Source organism: Dendrobates tinctorius, unplaced genomic scaffold (genome assembly GCF_039654945.1).
Source record: "Dendrobates tinctorius isolate UK_male_01 unplaced genomic scaffold, ASM3965494v1 ptg000064l, whole genome shotgun sequence".
Taxonomy (NCBI): domain Eukaryota; kingdom Metazoa; phylum Chordata; class Amphibia; order Anura; family Dendrobatidae; genus Dendrobates; species Dendrobates tinctorius.
Window position 1 is genome coordinate 41,486,213 of NW_027361732.1, and position 13,384 is coordinate 41,499,596.

The 13,384-nt window shown below is 39.9% G+C and overlaps 1 protein-coding gene across 1 annotated transcript in view; it reads right to left on the reverse strand.

Moving 5' to 3' along the window:
- Positions 1-13,384, reverse strand: part of LOC141094615 (uncharacterized) — a 142,570-nt gene that overhangs the window by 63,410 nt on the left and 65,776 nt on the right. The window contains exon 2 of the mRNA XM_073580469.1: positions 12,723-12,788. The gene's annotated coding sequence lies outside the window, so the exon portion shown is untranslated. The remainder of the gene's footprint in view (positions 1-12,722; positions 12,789-13,384) is intronic.

Here is a 13,384-nt window from a genome sequence, read left to right on the forward strand (position 1 = left end):
GGCAAAAAGAGAAATTAGACCCCAAAAGTTGTTGTGCAATTTGTCCTGAGTACGCTGATACCCCATATGTGGGGGTAAACCACTGTGATCCCTTTACTGCGATCCTTGGGAGGCAGAATGCACAAATTCACAAAAGGTGATGAATTGGTTTTATTTTTTAAGCCGTTCCTCGTGCAGTATTAGTGATGAAGCGACTTTATTCCTCGGGTTGGTGCGATTACAGTGATACAAGATTTATATCCTTTTTTCGTGTTTAGCTTCTGTCACACACTAAAAGACGCTTTTTTTTGGAAGAATTTTTTGTAAAAATTTTTTGCATCATCGTATTTTGAGAGCTTTAATTTTTCCGTATGCCAGCTGACAGTCATGTGATGGCTTTTTTTTTGCAGAACGAGCTGACGTTTCTATTGGTACTGTTTTCGGGCACATAATGTTTTTTGATCACTTTCTATTCCGATTTTTGTGGAGGCAGAATGAACAAAAACTAGCAATTCAGGAATTTTTCTTCGTTTTTTTTCCGTTCCTCGTGTGATAAAATTAGTATGGCAGCTTTATTCTTTGGGTCACTACGATTGCAGTGATACCTCATTGTTAGGGCCTGCAAACCGCACCAAATAATATAAAAGGCGATATGAGGTGCGTTTGCAGCCTTGTGGCGTATAGCTTAGCTACTGACAGGCGCTGACTCTAACCACTAAGCCCTAATAACAGTCACAACCAAGGCTAGGGGTTTCATAATGAGTCATTCGCAGCACAAACATCCGTCATCATACACACCATAAGCCACAAGAGTCTATACTACATGTAGCGCATGGCCGAGTGGCCATGCATCTCTTTTATAGTGGAGTCCTTCCAGGACCTTCCCAGTAGTGGACCAATTCGAGAAGGAACGGGACCTGTGCATGTGACCTCCGACCTCCAATGAGAGGTTGTCCCACAGGCATGCTCAGTAAGCCAAAGACAGGACTTAGTCCCAGAAGCATCTGCTTGCTGCTGGCTCAAGCATGGAGTTATAGCAGAGTCAGAGGGAGCAACCAGATGCCTAGCATCAGCCTGGGCAAGACAGCTGGATCGATGTCTCTGCTGAGCTGGAATCTCTGCTGCTGCAGAGGAATGGGATACTGCAGATGATGTGGCTTGAGATTCCCCCTGTTCAGTGGGGGAAACTCAATGCCTAATACTCATTTATATCTTTTTTTTATGTTTTGGTGTTTTCTACACAATAAAAACTTTTATAGAAAAAATAATTATTTTTACATCACTTTATTCTGGGAGCTATAACTTTTCTATTTTATGGCTGATGGAGCTTTATGGCAGCTCTTTTTTTGCGGGACAAGATGACATTTTCAGCGGTACCATGTTTACTTATATCCGTCTTTTTGATCGCGTGTTATTGCACTTTTTCCAAGTGGTATGATGATATCGCTGGGAAAAAGTATAATTTGTTACTTTTTTGTGTTCTTTTTTGTTACGGTGTTCACTGAAGGTGTTAGCTAGGGTGATGCTTTTATAGATGGGATTTTTAGGGATACGGTGATATGAAGCGTGAATTTTTTTATTTTTTTTACATAAAAATGTGTTTTTTTAGCAGAATTTATAGTGGATTTTTTTACTATTTTTATTATTTTTTAACCCCTTTCTGCCATGTGACATACAGTCCCGTCCTTGTGCCCTGGGACTTAATACCCAGGGATGGGATAGTACGTCACAGCGATCAGCGGCGCTCACAGAGTGAGCGCCGCTGATCGTGGCCGGGTGTCAGCTGATTATCACAGCTGACACCCGGCACTATGTGTCAGGGGTGGTCATGGACCACCCCCGACACGTTAGCCCCTTGCACACCGCGATCAAGCATGATCTCGGTGTACCGGGGGTTAAAGGGAAGCATCGGCAGGGAGGGGGCTCCCTCCGTGCTTCCCTGAGCCCCCCACAGCAGCGTAATGTGCAGCGCTGCTGCGGGGGGCTCCTTCCCTGCAGGTCCCGGATCCAAGATGGCGACGGGGACCTTCGGGGGCCTGCAGGGAGCCGGCTTCCTCAGTGCCTGCAAAGCGCAGGCATGAGGAAGTCTGCCTCAAAGCCTGTGACAGATTGCTGATCTGTCACAGCGATCTGTGATGTGACAGATCAGCGATCTGTCAGATGACAGTTATGTCTCCCCGGGACAATGTAATAAAGTAAAAAAAAAAGTGTAAAAATAATTTTTAAAAAATCGCTAAATAAATTAAAAAAAAATTATTCCCTAATAAATTAATTTCTTGGAAATAATAAAAAAACAATAAAAGTACACATATTTGGTATTGCCGCGTCCGTGACGACCTGCCCTATAAAACTGTCCCATTAGTTAACCCCTTTAGCCAACCCCTTAAAAAATAAAAAACGAAGCAAAAAATAATGATTTATTATCATACCGCTGAGCAAAAAGTGCAATAACGCGCGATCAAAAAGATGCATATAAATATCCATGGCACCGCTGAAAAAACGTTATCTTGTCCCGCAAAAGCCATGATACAGCATCACCAGCGAAAAAATAAAAAAGTTATAGCTCGCAGAATAAAGCGATGCAAAAATAATTATTTTTTATATAAAATTGTTTTCATTGCATAAAAGCGACAAAACGTAAAAAAACGACATAAATGAGGTATCACTGTAACCATACTGACCCGAAGAATAAAACCGACTTATCAATTTTACCACACACGGAACGGTGTAAACGCACCCCCAAAAGAAATTCATGAAACGCTGGTTTTTGTTCATTCTGTGTCCCAAAAATCGGAATAAAAAGCGATCAAAAGATGTCACGTGCCTGAAAATGATACAAAAAAACGTCAACTCGTCCCGCAAAAAATAAGACCTCACATGACTCGGTGGGTCAAAATATGGAAAAATTATACCTCTCAATATGTGGTGATGCAAAAACTATTCTTACTATAAAAAGCGTCTTTTAGCGTGTGACAGCTACCAAACATAAAAACCCGCCATAAGCTGTAAATCAAACCCCCCCGTTATCACCCCCTTAGTTAGGGAAAAATAATAAAATTAAAAAAAATTATTTATTTCCATTTTCCCATTAGGGTTAGGGTTAGGGTTAGGGCTAGGGTTAGGGCTAGGGTTAGGGTTAGGGCTAGGGTTAGGTCTGAGATTAGGGTTAGAGTTTTGTTGGCATTAGGGTTGGAGTTATAATTGGGGGGTTTCCACTGTTTGGGCACATCAGGTGCTCTCCAAATGCAACATGGCGTCTGATCTCAATTCCAGCCAAGTCTGCGTTGAAAAAGTCAAACGGTGCTCCTTCCCTTCCAAGCTCTGCCATGCACCCAAACAGTGTTTTACCCCCACATATGGGGTATCAGCCTACTCAGGACAAATTGGACAACAACTTTTGGGGTTCAATTTCTCCTGGTACCCTTGGCAAAATAAAAAAATGGGGACTAAATGATCATGTTTGTGGAAAAAATACGATTTTTTTATTTTCACACCCAGGCGTTATAAACTTCTGTGAAGCACTGGGGGGGTTCAAAGTGCTCACCACACATCTAGATAAGTTCCTTGGGGGGTCTAGTTTCCAAAATGGGGTCACTTGTGAGGGGTTTCCACTGTTTAGGTACATCAGGGGCTCTCCAAAAACAACATGACACCCGCAGACTATTTAATCAAAGTCTGCATTCCAAAACGTCAGTACTTTCCTTCCGAGCCCTGACGTGTGCCCATACAGTAGTTTTCTCCCACATATGGGGTATCAGCGTACTCAGGACAAACTGGACAACACCTTTTGGGGTCCAATTTCTCCTGGTACCCTTGGGAAAATAAAAAAATTGGGGACTAAAAGATCATGTTTGTGGAAAAAATACGATTTTGTTATTTTCATGCCCAGGCATTATAAACTTCTGTGAAGCACTGGGGGGTTCAAAGTGCTCACCACACATCTAGATAAGTTCCTTGGGGGGTCTAGTTTCCAAAATGGTGTCATTTGTGGGGGTCTCCACTGTTTTGTTACATCAGGGGCTTTCCAAACGCGACATGGTGTCCGATCTCAATTCCAGCCAAAAACATCAAATGGTGCTGCTTCCCTTCTGAGCTCTGCCATGCGCACAAATAGTCATCTACACCCACATATGGGGTATCAGCTTACTCAGGACAAATTGCACAATAACTTTTAGGGTCCTATTACCCTTGGGAAAATAAAAATTAGGGGTGAAAAGATCATTTTTGTAGAAAAATATGATTTTTTAATTGTACCGCTGTACGTTATAAACTTCTGTGAAGCCCTTGTGGGTTCAAAGTTCTCACTACATATCTAGATAAGTTCCTTGGGGGGTCTAGTTTCCAAAATGGGGTCACTTGTGGGGGTTTCCACTGTTTAGGTACATCAGGCGCTCTCCAAACGTGACATGGCGTCCGATCTGAATTCCAGTCAATTTTGCATTTTAAAAGTCAAACGGCGCTCCTTCCCTTCTGAGCTCTGCCATGCGCCGAAACAGTGGTTCCCCCCACATATCAGGTATCAACATACTCAGGACAAATTGCACAATAACTTTTGCAGTCCAATTTCTCCTTTTACCCTTGGTAAAATAAAAAAATTGAACCTGAAACTTTTTTTGTGAAAAAAAGTTAAATGTTCATTTTTTTTTAAATATTCAAAAAATTCCTGTGAAGCACCTGAAGGGATAATAAACTTCTTGAATGTGGTTTTGAGCACCTTAAGGGGTGCAGTTTTTAGAATGGTGTCACTTTTGGGTATTTTCTATCATATAGACCCCTCAAAGTGGCTTCAAATGTGATGTGGTCCGTAAAAATAAAATGGTGTTGCAAAAATGAGAAATCGCTGGTCAACTTTTAACCCTTATAACTTCCTAACAAAAAAAAATTTTGGTTCCAAAACTGTGCTGATGTAAAGTAAACATGTGGGAAATGTTACTTATTAAGCTTTTTTGTGAGCCATATCTCTGTGATTTAAGGGTATAAAAATTCAAAGTTGGAAAATTGCAAAATTTTAAAAAATTTTGCCAAATTTCCATTTTTTTCACAAATAAACACAAGTTATTTGAATGAAATTTTACCACTAACATGAAGTACAATATGTCATGAGAAAACATTGTCAGAATCACCAGGATCCATGGAAGCGTTTCAGAGTTATTACCTCATAAGGGACAGTGGTCAGAATTGTAAAAATTGGCCCAGTCATGAGCCACCCTTGGGGGTTAAGGGGTTAATATTTTTTTTAAAAAATGTGCTTTTTTACCTTGTCCCTTCATGGGACTTTCACTTTCACTTTAGGTATAATACATTACAATGCTCCAGCATTGTAATGTATTATACATATGCAGAAAGATGCTGACACCATGCTGTGAGCATGGTCTCACCAGCTTTCTGTAGGTAAATGACCCGGAGGTTGTCATGACACCTCCGGGTCATCATGGCACAGGTCAGGCCCCGTGATTACATCACAGGGACACCGACCTGTGGCAGAGGGAGCCCCCTACCCTCTGCCTCCCCCTCTGAATCCTGCGATTGCACTCGATCACAGCAGTGAGGGGGTTAACAGCCAGGGGCGATGGGGGCGCCTCTCCTATCTGTCAGTGCAGAAGCTCAGCCACTGAAGTGCTGAGCTGCTGTACTGATCGGACAGGAGATGCTCAATTTCAGCCTCTCCTGCTCGATCGCTGCTGTGTTTAATCTGTCAGATTGACTGACCAATCAAAGCGCTGTGGGTGCAGGGACTGACTGCAAGGGTCCCTGCCCCCCTTGCTGTGCCTCTCAGCTGTCAGACAGCTGTCAGCACTGAACTGAAATTGCGTGTTTACACACAGTGACAGTTCAAAGGCAGGACGTGCACAGTCTGTCCTGGTGCGGGAAGTTACATCCTGCCATGATGGACTGTACACGTACATAGACATTAAGGGGTTAAAGAGGTTGTCCACTAGTAGACTTGGCCCTATCTTGGATCTCGTCATACCTAAAAAACCGGACATTCAGCATCTCTGGACTAAAATGAAAAGTCTGCAGTCACTTTGTGTATCTGCAGACTTGTGAATCCTTCCTGAGCATGAACTGTGTTCTCCAAGGATTCATTGTTGTCTGCCCCTTATGCAAAATGCATATTCCAGAGTCCATCTAGTGTGTGAGACCTTGCTTAATACAAGTGTTTTAGTGGGCATGGTCATCTATTGGGCATGGCCTTCAAGTAGGTGCAGCCTCACTCAATGCAAGTGTATTAAGCAAGGCTTCACCCATTATTCGAGTTCTTCCCGAGGTGTATACATATCACATATTGACCACCATTCCTGGTGCAGACAATGGCGAATCATCACAGAGTACAGTTTGTGCTTTACAAAAAACCTTTTAAAATGTTTCACACATCTTTGCCAGGTATTTGTAATATCTGTGGATCATGAGAACCAATTCAAAGCAAATCAATTTTTCTGTATTACTCTATGGGATATACAGAAAATGCTTCAACCTTGCAGTTTGCATATATTATTTTTATATCCCAAAATCTGACTACCGTGATCTTATAATACTAGGTTGACATTCTTTTGTTTGAATCTTATTTATCTTACATGATACAGATATACCACTTCTTAATATAATCAATGTGTTACATTATAGCACAATTCAGGAAACTTTAAATAATTAACACAGCAAAAACTATTGAACATGTTAAGATAGAAGTTGAATTACACTATTTTGGACCATAATATCTTGCTGCATCGAGATATGTATGTTAGATGAAAGCTTAAGACATAGCAGTGGATGTAGCATTTCTTAACCTAATTTTAATATCTTTAGTCTATGTTGTATATCCATATTTGCATTTTGTCCCTATTTTACATTCACCATTAACTTTTAGATGTAAAGTTTAGATTCTGTTGTTATTATTATAAACAACATTTTTTTCTTATTATTTCTAGGCATAAAATAAAAAGTAAAAGAATTAAAATTCAATTGTGAATAAAAGATATTCAATCAAACACTTGAGTAATTTTATACTGTTTTTAGTTTCATAAAATTGATTCTCTGCATGTACTATTTGGGAACCTTAATGTTATTTCACCTGGTGGAGAAATCTAATATAAATAAATTACTTAGCTTGTTTTGGTTGGAAATTAAAGTGTTTTGTAATGACTTATTGGTGTTGTAGATAGAAAAATATGTATTTTTGACATTTTACCTTGAAACCCTCTAAATTTAGGTTTATGACCAAGTTGAGTAAACCCTGTGGCTGTGTCATTTTGACTGTTCAGTTGTCAGAGTCAAGAACTTGGGCGGTTTCGCACATTCTGATATAATGCATTGTCTCTTTGGAGATAGCACTGTCATTTATTTTCATTTTGCAAGAGTGTCATTCCATAGATTGAAATATCTATTATAGTGAAATATCTGACTTACTGGAGAAAATAATAAAATAATACATTCTCTGAATACCATTTTATCAGAAGCACATTTGAACAGAATTAATATAATACATTTTATACTTTGTGAAACAAGATTAGAAATTTAGATATAAACTATCTAAATGTTGTGTAAGACACTTGTTATTGAAAGGGAATAAAATGTAATGTTAATAGCAATTTATTGTCATTGCCAAATCTAAAAGATGCTGTTTATTATAGTATATGCTCCATTAATTTAAATATAAAAAAAATAATATACAGTGGGGAAAAAAAGTATTTAGTCAGTCAGCAATAGTGCAAGTTCCACCACTTAAAAAGATGAGAGGCGTCTGTAATTTACATCATAGGTAGACCTCAACTATGGGAGACAAACTGAGAAAAAAAAATCCAGAAAATCACATTGTCTGTTTTTTTTTTCATTTTATTTGCATATTATGGTGGAAAATAAGTATTTGGTCAGAAACAAAATTTTATCTCAATACTTTGTGATATATCCTTTGTTGGCAATGACAGAGGTCAAACGTTTTCTGTAAGTCTTCACAAGGTTGCCACACACTGTTGTTGGTATGTTGGCTTATTCCTCCATGCAGATCTCCTCTAGAGCAGTGATGTTTTTGGCTTTTTGCTTGGCAACACGGACTTTCAACTCCCTCCAAAGGTTTTCTATAGGGTTGAGATATGGAGACTGGCTAGGCCACTCCAGGACCTTGAAATGCTTCTTACGAAGCCACTCCTTCGTTGCCCTGGCGGTGTGCTTTGGATCATTGTCATGTTGAAAGACCCAGCCATGTTTCATCTTCAATGTCCTTGCTGATGGAAGGAGGTTTGCACTCAAAATCTCACGATACATGGCCCCATTCATTCTTTCATGTACCCGGATCAGTCATCCTGGCCCCTTTGCAGAGAAACAGCCCCAAAGCATGATGTTTCCACCACCATGCTTTACAGTAGGTATGGTGTTTGATGGATGCAACTCAGTATTCTTTTTCCTCCAAACACGACAAGTTGTGTTTCTACCAAACAGTTCCAGTTTGGTTTCATCAGACCATAGGACATTCTCCCAAAACTCCTCTGGATCATCCAAATGCTCTCTAGCAAAGTTCAGACGGGCCCGGACATGTACAGGCTTAAGCAGTGGGACACGTCTGGCACTGCAGGATCTGAGTCCATGGTGGTGTAGTGTGTTACTTATGGTAGGCCTTGTTACATTGGTCCCAGCTCTCTGCAGTTCATTCACTAGGTCCCCCCGCATGGTTCTGGGATTTTTGCTCACCGTTCTTGTGATCATTCTGACCCCACGGGGTGGGATTTTGCGTGGAGCACCAGATCGAGGGAGATTATCAGTGGTCTTGTATGTCTTCCATTTTCTAATTATTGCTCCCACAGTTGATTTCTTCACTCCAAGCTGGTTGGCTATTGCAGATTCAGTCTTCCCAGCCTGGTGCAGGGCTACAATTTTGTTTCTGGTGTCCTTTGACAGCTCTTTGGTCTTCACCATAGTGGAGTTTGGAGTCAGACTGTTTGAGGGTGTGCACAGGTGTCTTTTTATACTGATAACAAGTTTAAACAGGTGCCATTACTACAGGTAATGAGTGGAGGAAAGAGGAGACTCTTAAAGAAGAAGTTACAGGTCTGTGAGAGCCAGAAATCTTGATTGCTTGTTTCTGACCAAATACTTATTTTCCACCATAATATGCAAATAAAATGAAAAAACAAACAGACAATGTGATTATCAGGATTTTTTTTTCTCAGTTTGTCTCCCATAGTTGAGGTCTACCTATGATGTAAATTACAGACGCCTCTCATCTTTTTAAGTGGTGGAACTTGCACTATTGCTGACTGACTAAATACTTTTTTCCCCACTGTATATATTGAATATATTCTCTTTAGTTACATTGGAGCAGTAGTTCCACTATTTACAAAGATATGCTCCCTTAAAAATGATACCATTTGATGGATCTATCTCTGTAACACAGCATCTAATGTTGTGTAGAATATATTTAATTTTGGACAACATTCTCTTTGTGGCATAACACTTAACTTCTATAGCCCTGACATAATTTGCAGAACCTTGCTGACAAATATCAAGAAACTGTAATATTCAGCATATATAACCATGTGACAAATGCCTTATACCAGCTTCATTTGTGTATATTCAGAATATTAATATTAGAAATAAGTGGATCAATTCACAGCAGATCTACATTGAGTCAAATTTGGTGAAATTAGAAGGTCCCTATGAATGCAAGCAATTTTAAATTCAATTCACAAGGATCGCAAAAGCATCAGAATATGGGCTATTAATGTCTAATGTCATTGTCAGGACATAATACCTTTCGGCTATGAATTGTGGTGTGTATCTTTTAATACAGTTGTGTGAAAAGGTGATTGCCCCTTCCTGATTTCTTATTCTTTTGCACGTCTGTCACACTTAAATGTTTCAGATCACCAATTAAATTTAAATATTAGACAAAGATAACACAAGTAAGCACAAAATGCAGTTTATAAATGAAGATCTTCACACAGAGTCTTGTGTGAAAAAGTGATTGCCCTCCCCCACCCTTGAATCATAAATTAACTGTGGTTTATCACATCTTTAGAAAGCTAAGTTCAAATTTCATAGCCACACCCAGGTCTAGTTACTGCCAAATCTGTTCTCAACCAATAAATCTCTTAAACGGGAGATGCCTGACAAAGTGAAGTAGACCAAAAGATCCTCAGGAGTGGCCGGCCAACAAAAAATACCCCAAATTCACATCAATGACCCATCCAAGAGGTCACAAAAGACCTTACAACAACATCCAAATAACTGCAATGCCTCACATCCCTCAGATAACTCCCTGATGTCCCTCATGACTCCACCATAAGAAAGAGATTGGGCAAAAATGGTTGGTATGGCAGATTTCCAAGACGCAAACAACTGCTTAGCAATAAGAACATAAAGGCTCAACTCAGTTTTGCCAGAAAACATATTGATGATCCCGAGACTTTTGGGAGAAAACTCTGTGGACTAACAAAACAAAAGTTGAATTTTTTGAAGGTATATGTCCCATTACATCTGGTCTAGATGTAACACAGCAGTTTGGAATTGAACATCATACCAACAGTAAAATACTGTGGTGGAAGTGTGATAGTCTGGAGCTGTTTTGCTGCTTCTGGATCTGGAAGACTTGCTGTGGTAAATGGAACCATGAATTCTATTGTATACCAAGATCCTGAAGGAGAATGTGAGGCCATTTCTTTGTGACCTCAAGCTGGAGTGTACTTTGGTTAGCAGGAATATGATGCAAAACACTCCAGCATGTCACTCTCTGAATGCCTTAAGAAAAACAAAACTAAGACTTTGGAGTGGCCTAGTCAAAGTCCTGACTTTAATCCAATTTAGATGCTGTGGTATTATGTTTAAAAGACGGTTCATGCTCAGACACCCTCCAATGTAGCTGAGTTACAACAATTCAGCATAGATTAGTGGGACAAAAATCCTCCAGAGCATTGGAAAAGACTCATTGCCAGTCACAAATGCTTTATTGAAGTTGTTGCTACTAAGGGTGGCACAACATGTTATTATGTTTAGCGGGCAATCACTTTTTCACACAGGGCCCTGTAGGTTTGGATGTCTTTTCCCTTAATAATAAAGTCCTTCATTTAAAAAATGCATTTTTTGTTGTTTGTCTTTCAAAAATAAAAGAAAAACCTATTTAAACCAGAAAATTAAACATGGCTGTCTACCTGACAAAGTATACACCACCCAAATACCGCTACTAACAATTACCAGTTGCAATCTGTTTTCCCTAGCCAGCTAGATTGTCACTTTAACTTTAGTAGGGCTGTCTTAGCATTAAATAGCTTAACTCCTTAACGACCACCGATACGCCTTTTAATGGCTGCAGTTAAGAGTACTTATTCCTCGGTGCTATTTTTTAACAACGCTGAGAAGTAAGGTTATAGTGCCCCCAGACATCAGAAATTCTCTGGGGTCTCAGCTACTGGGGGAGGTTGAGACCCTGGAGAACATGATTTGGGTCAGTTTTTACCAAACCAGTATTGCAATCACCATTATTCACGGAAAAACGGCGAAAGCAGCAAAAAAAGTCAGATTTCCCATTTAATTTCTCTCTCCTCTGATATGATCAAGCACATCAGATGAGAGAGATATGGGGCTCCCTGAGCCCCTTTGGTACCTCCGGTGTCCCTGAACCTCCTGCATCCCCCAGTCCTGTCCCCTTGGCTGTCAGAGTCTTCTTCTGGGAAGAAAATGGTGGGCACATGCGCAGTGCATCCACCGAGATCTGCCAGCTGGCACCCGGCAAAAAAAGGAAATTGGTTCATTTTGATCAAAACAAAAAAAAGTAAATCAATCCCCTTTACCACCCCCTTAGTCAGGTAAAAGTAATAAAATGAAAAAATATATTTATTTCCATTTTCCATTAGGGTTAGAGTTGGGCTAGGGCTAAGGTTAGGGTTGGTGCTAGGGTTAGGGTTGGGCTAGAGTTGGAGTTGGGCTTAGGGTTATGTTGAATTTAGGGTTGTGGTTAGGGTTATTGTTGTGGTTATGGTTGGGATTATGGTTAGGATTAGGGGTGTGTTGGGGTTAGGGTGGTGGTTAGGGTTATGGTTGGGATAAGGGTTAGCGGTTTGTTTGGGTTATGGTTGGAGTTAAAATTGGGAGGGTTCCAATGTTTAGGTACATCAGGGGGTCTCCACATGGTACATGGTGCCCACCATTGATTGTAGCCAATTTTGTGTTCAAAAAGTCAAACTCTGCTCCCTCCTTTCTGAGCCCTGCCATATGCCCAAATAGTGGCTTTCCCCCAAATACAGGGTATCGGCATACTCAGGAGAAATTTGCACAACAACTTTTGTGGTCCATTTTCTCCTGATACCCTTGTGAATCTAAAAAATTTCCTGGATCTATTTTATTTATTGTAGTTATTAATTTATTATTTTCTGTTATATATATTTGTGTGGTGCACTTTTTTAAGCATTTTTTGTTGCCATTAATCTAAAATAAAGGCATTATCTATATTGTAATTAACTTCCTTGTCTTTTATATATTTATTCATTAATTGAGACATTTATACACATAATATATTATTTTGTGGTCTTATATCGCTCCATTTTGTAGGGTTTATAAAATTGAGTACAGGGGCAAGGTGGGGCCCCATGCTGGCCCAGCCCACACAAGGCAACCCCCCAAAAACACAACCAGAGAGCTTTGAGAGGCAACCCACCATGGTTCCAGAGTACTTCTGGAAGCACAAGGTTCACATTCGAGCACAGAGACACAAGCCAGCCTAGCCCCCATGTCCGTCAGATACTCCCCCCAAAACTCACCAAGGTGCCGTAACCCTTCACGGTTGTTGAGAGTAGAAGGAAGGAATTACATAGTCATGTGCACACCTGAAAATATTGGAAAAAAGTCATAGCAATTTTTATTAGGAAAAAACATGAACAAACATTAAAAACATTAAAAACCACAAAGTCTGCCATCACCATCTAAGGCTTATAGCCTGCAACATTTAAACAAGGGCTGTGCACAAGGTATCCATGTTCACAAAAGGGAGTACAAGACAAAATAGAGCATGGGTATGTATGTATAGCTATAAAGTAGAACACAGGGAATATGATCTACAGCCCAGTTGATTGTAGAAGAAATAAATGTATATATGCCAATGTAGATATAACAAGCAAGTGCATAGGGATAATCACAATGCATTAGTCCAAATAACAATTATAATATAAAAAACTATAGCATAAATAATTTCCCAATATCATGACCTCTAATGCTTACATATACACATAATCTGAAGCATAAGAAGAGAAATTGAATACCTTATCTAGTCTAGGATATGCAAAATAATGATAGGGTGAAAATAGAACCCAGACTAGAAAAGGGGGGTGGGAAAGGGAGAGAGATACCTGCAGGCACCTAAGCACACAAAACCCCTGGGACAATGGTAAATACCAAGAGTAAATAAAGCATGGTGAGACAGAGC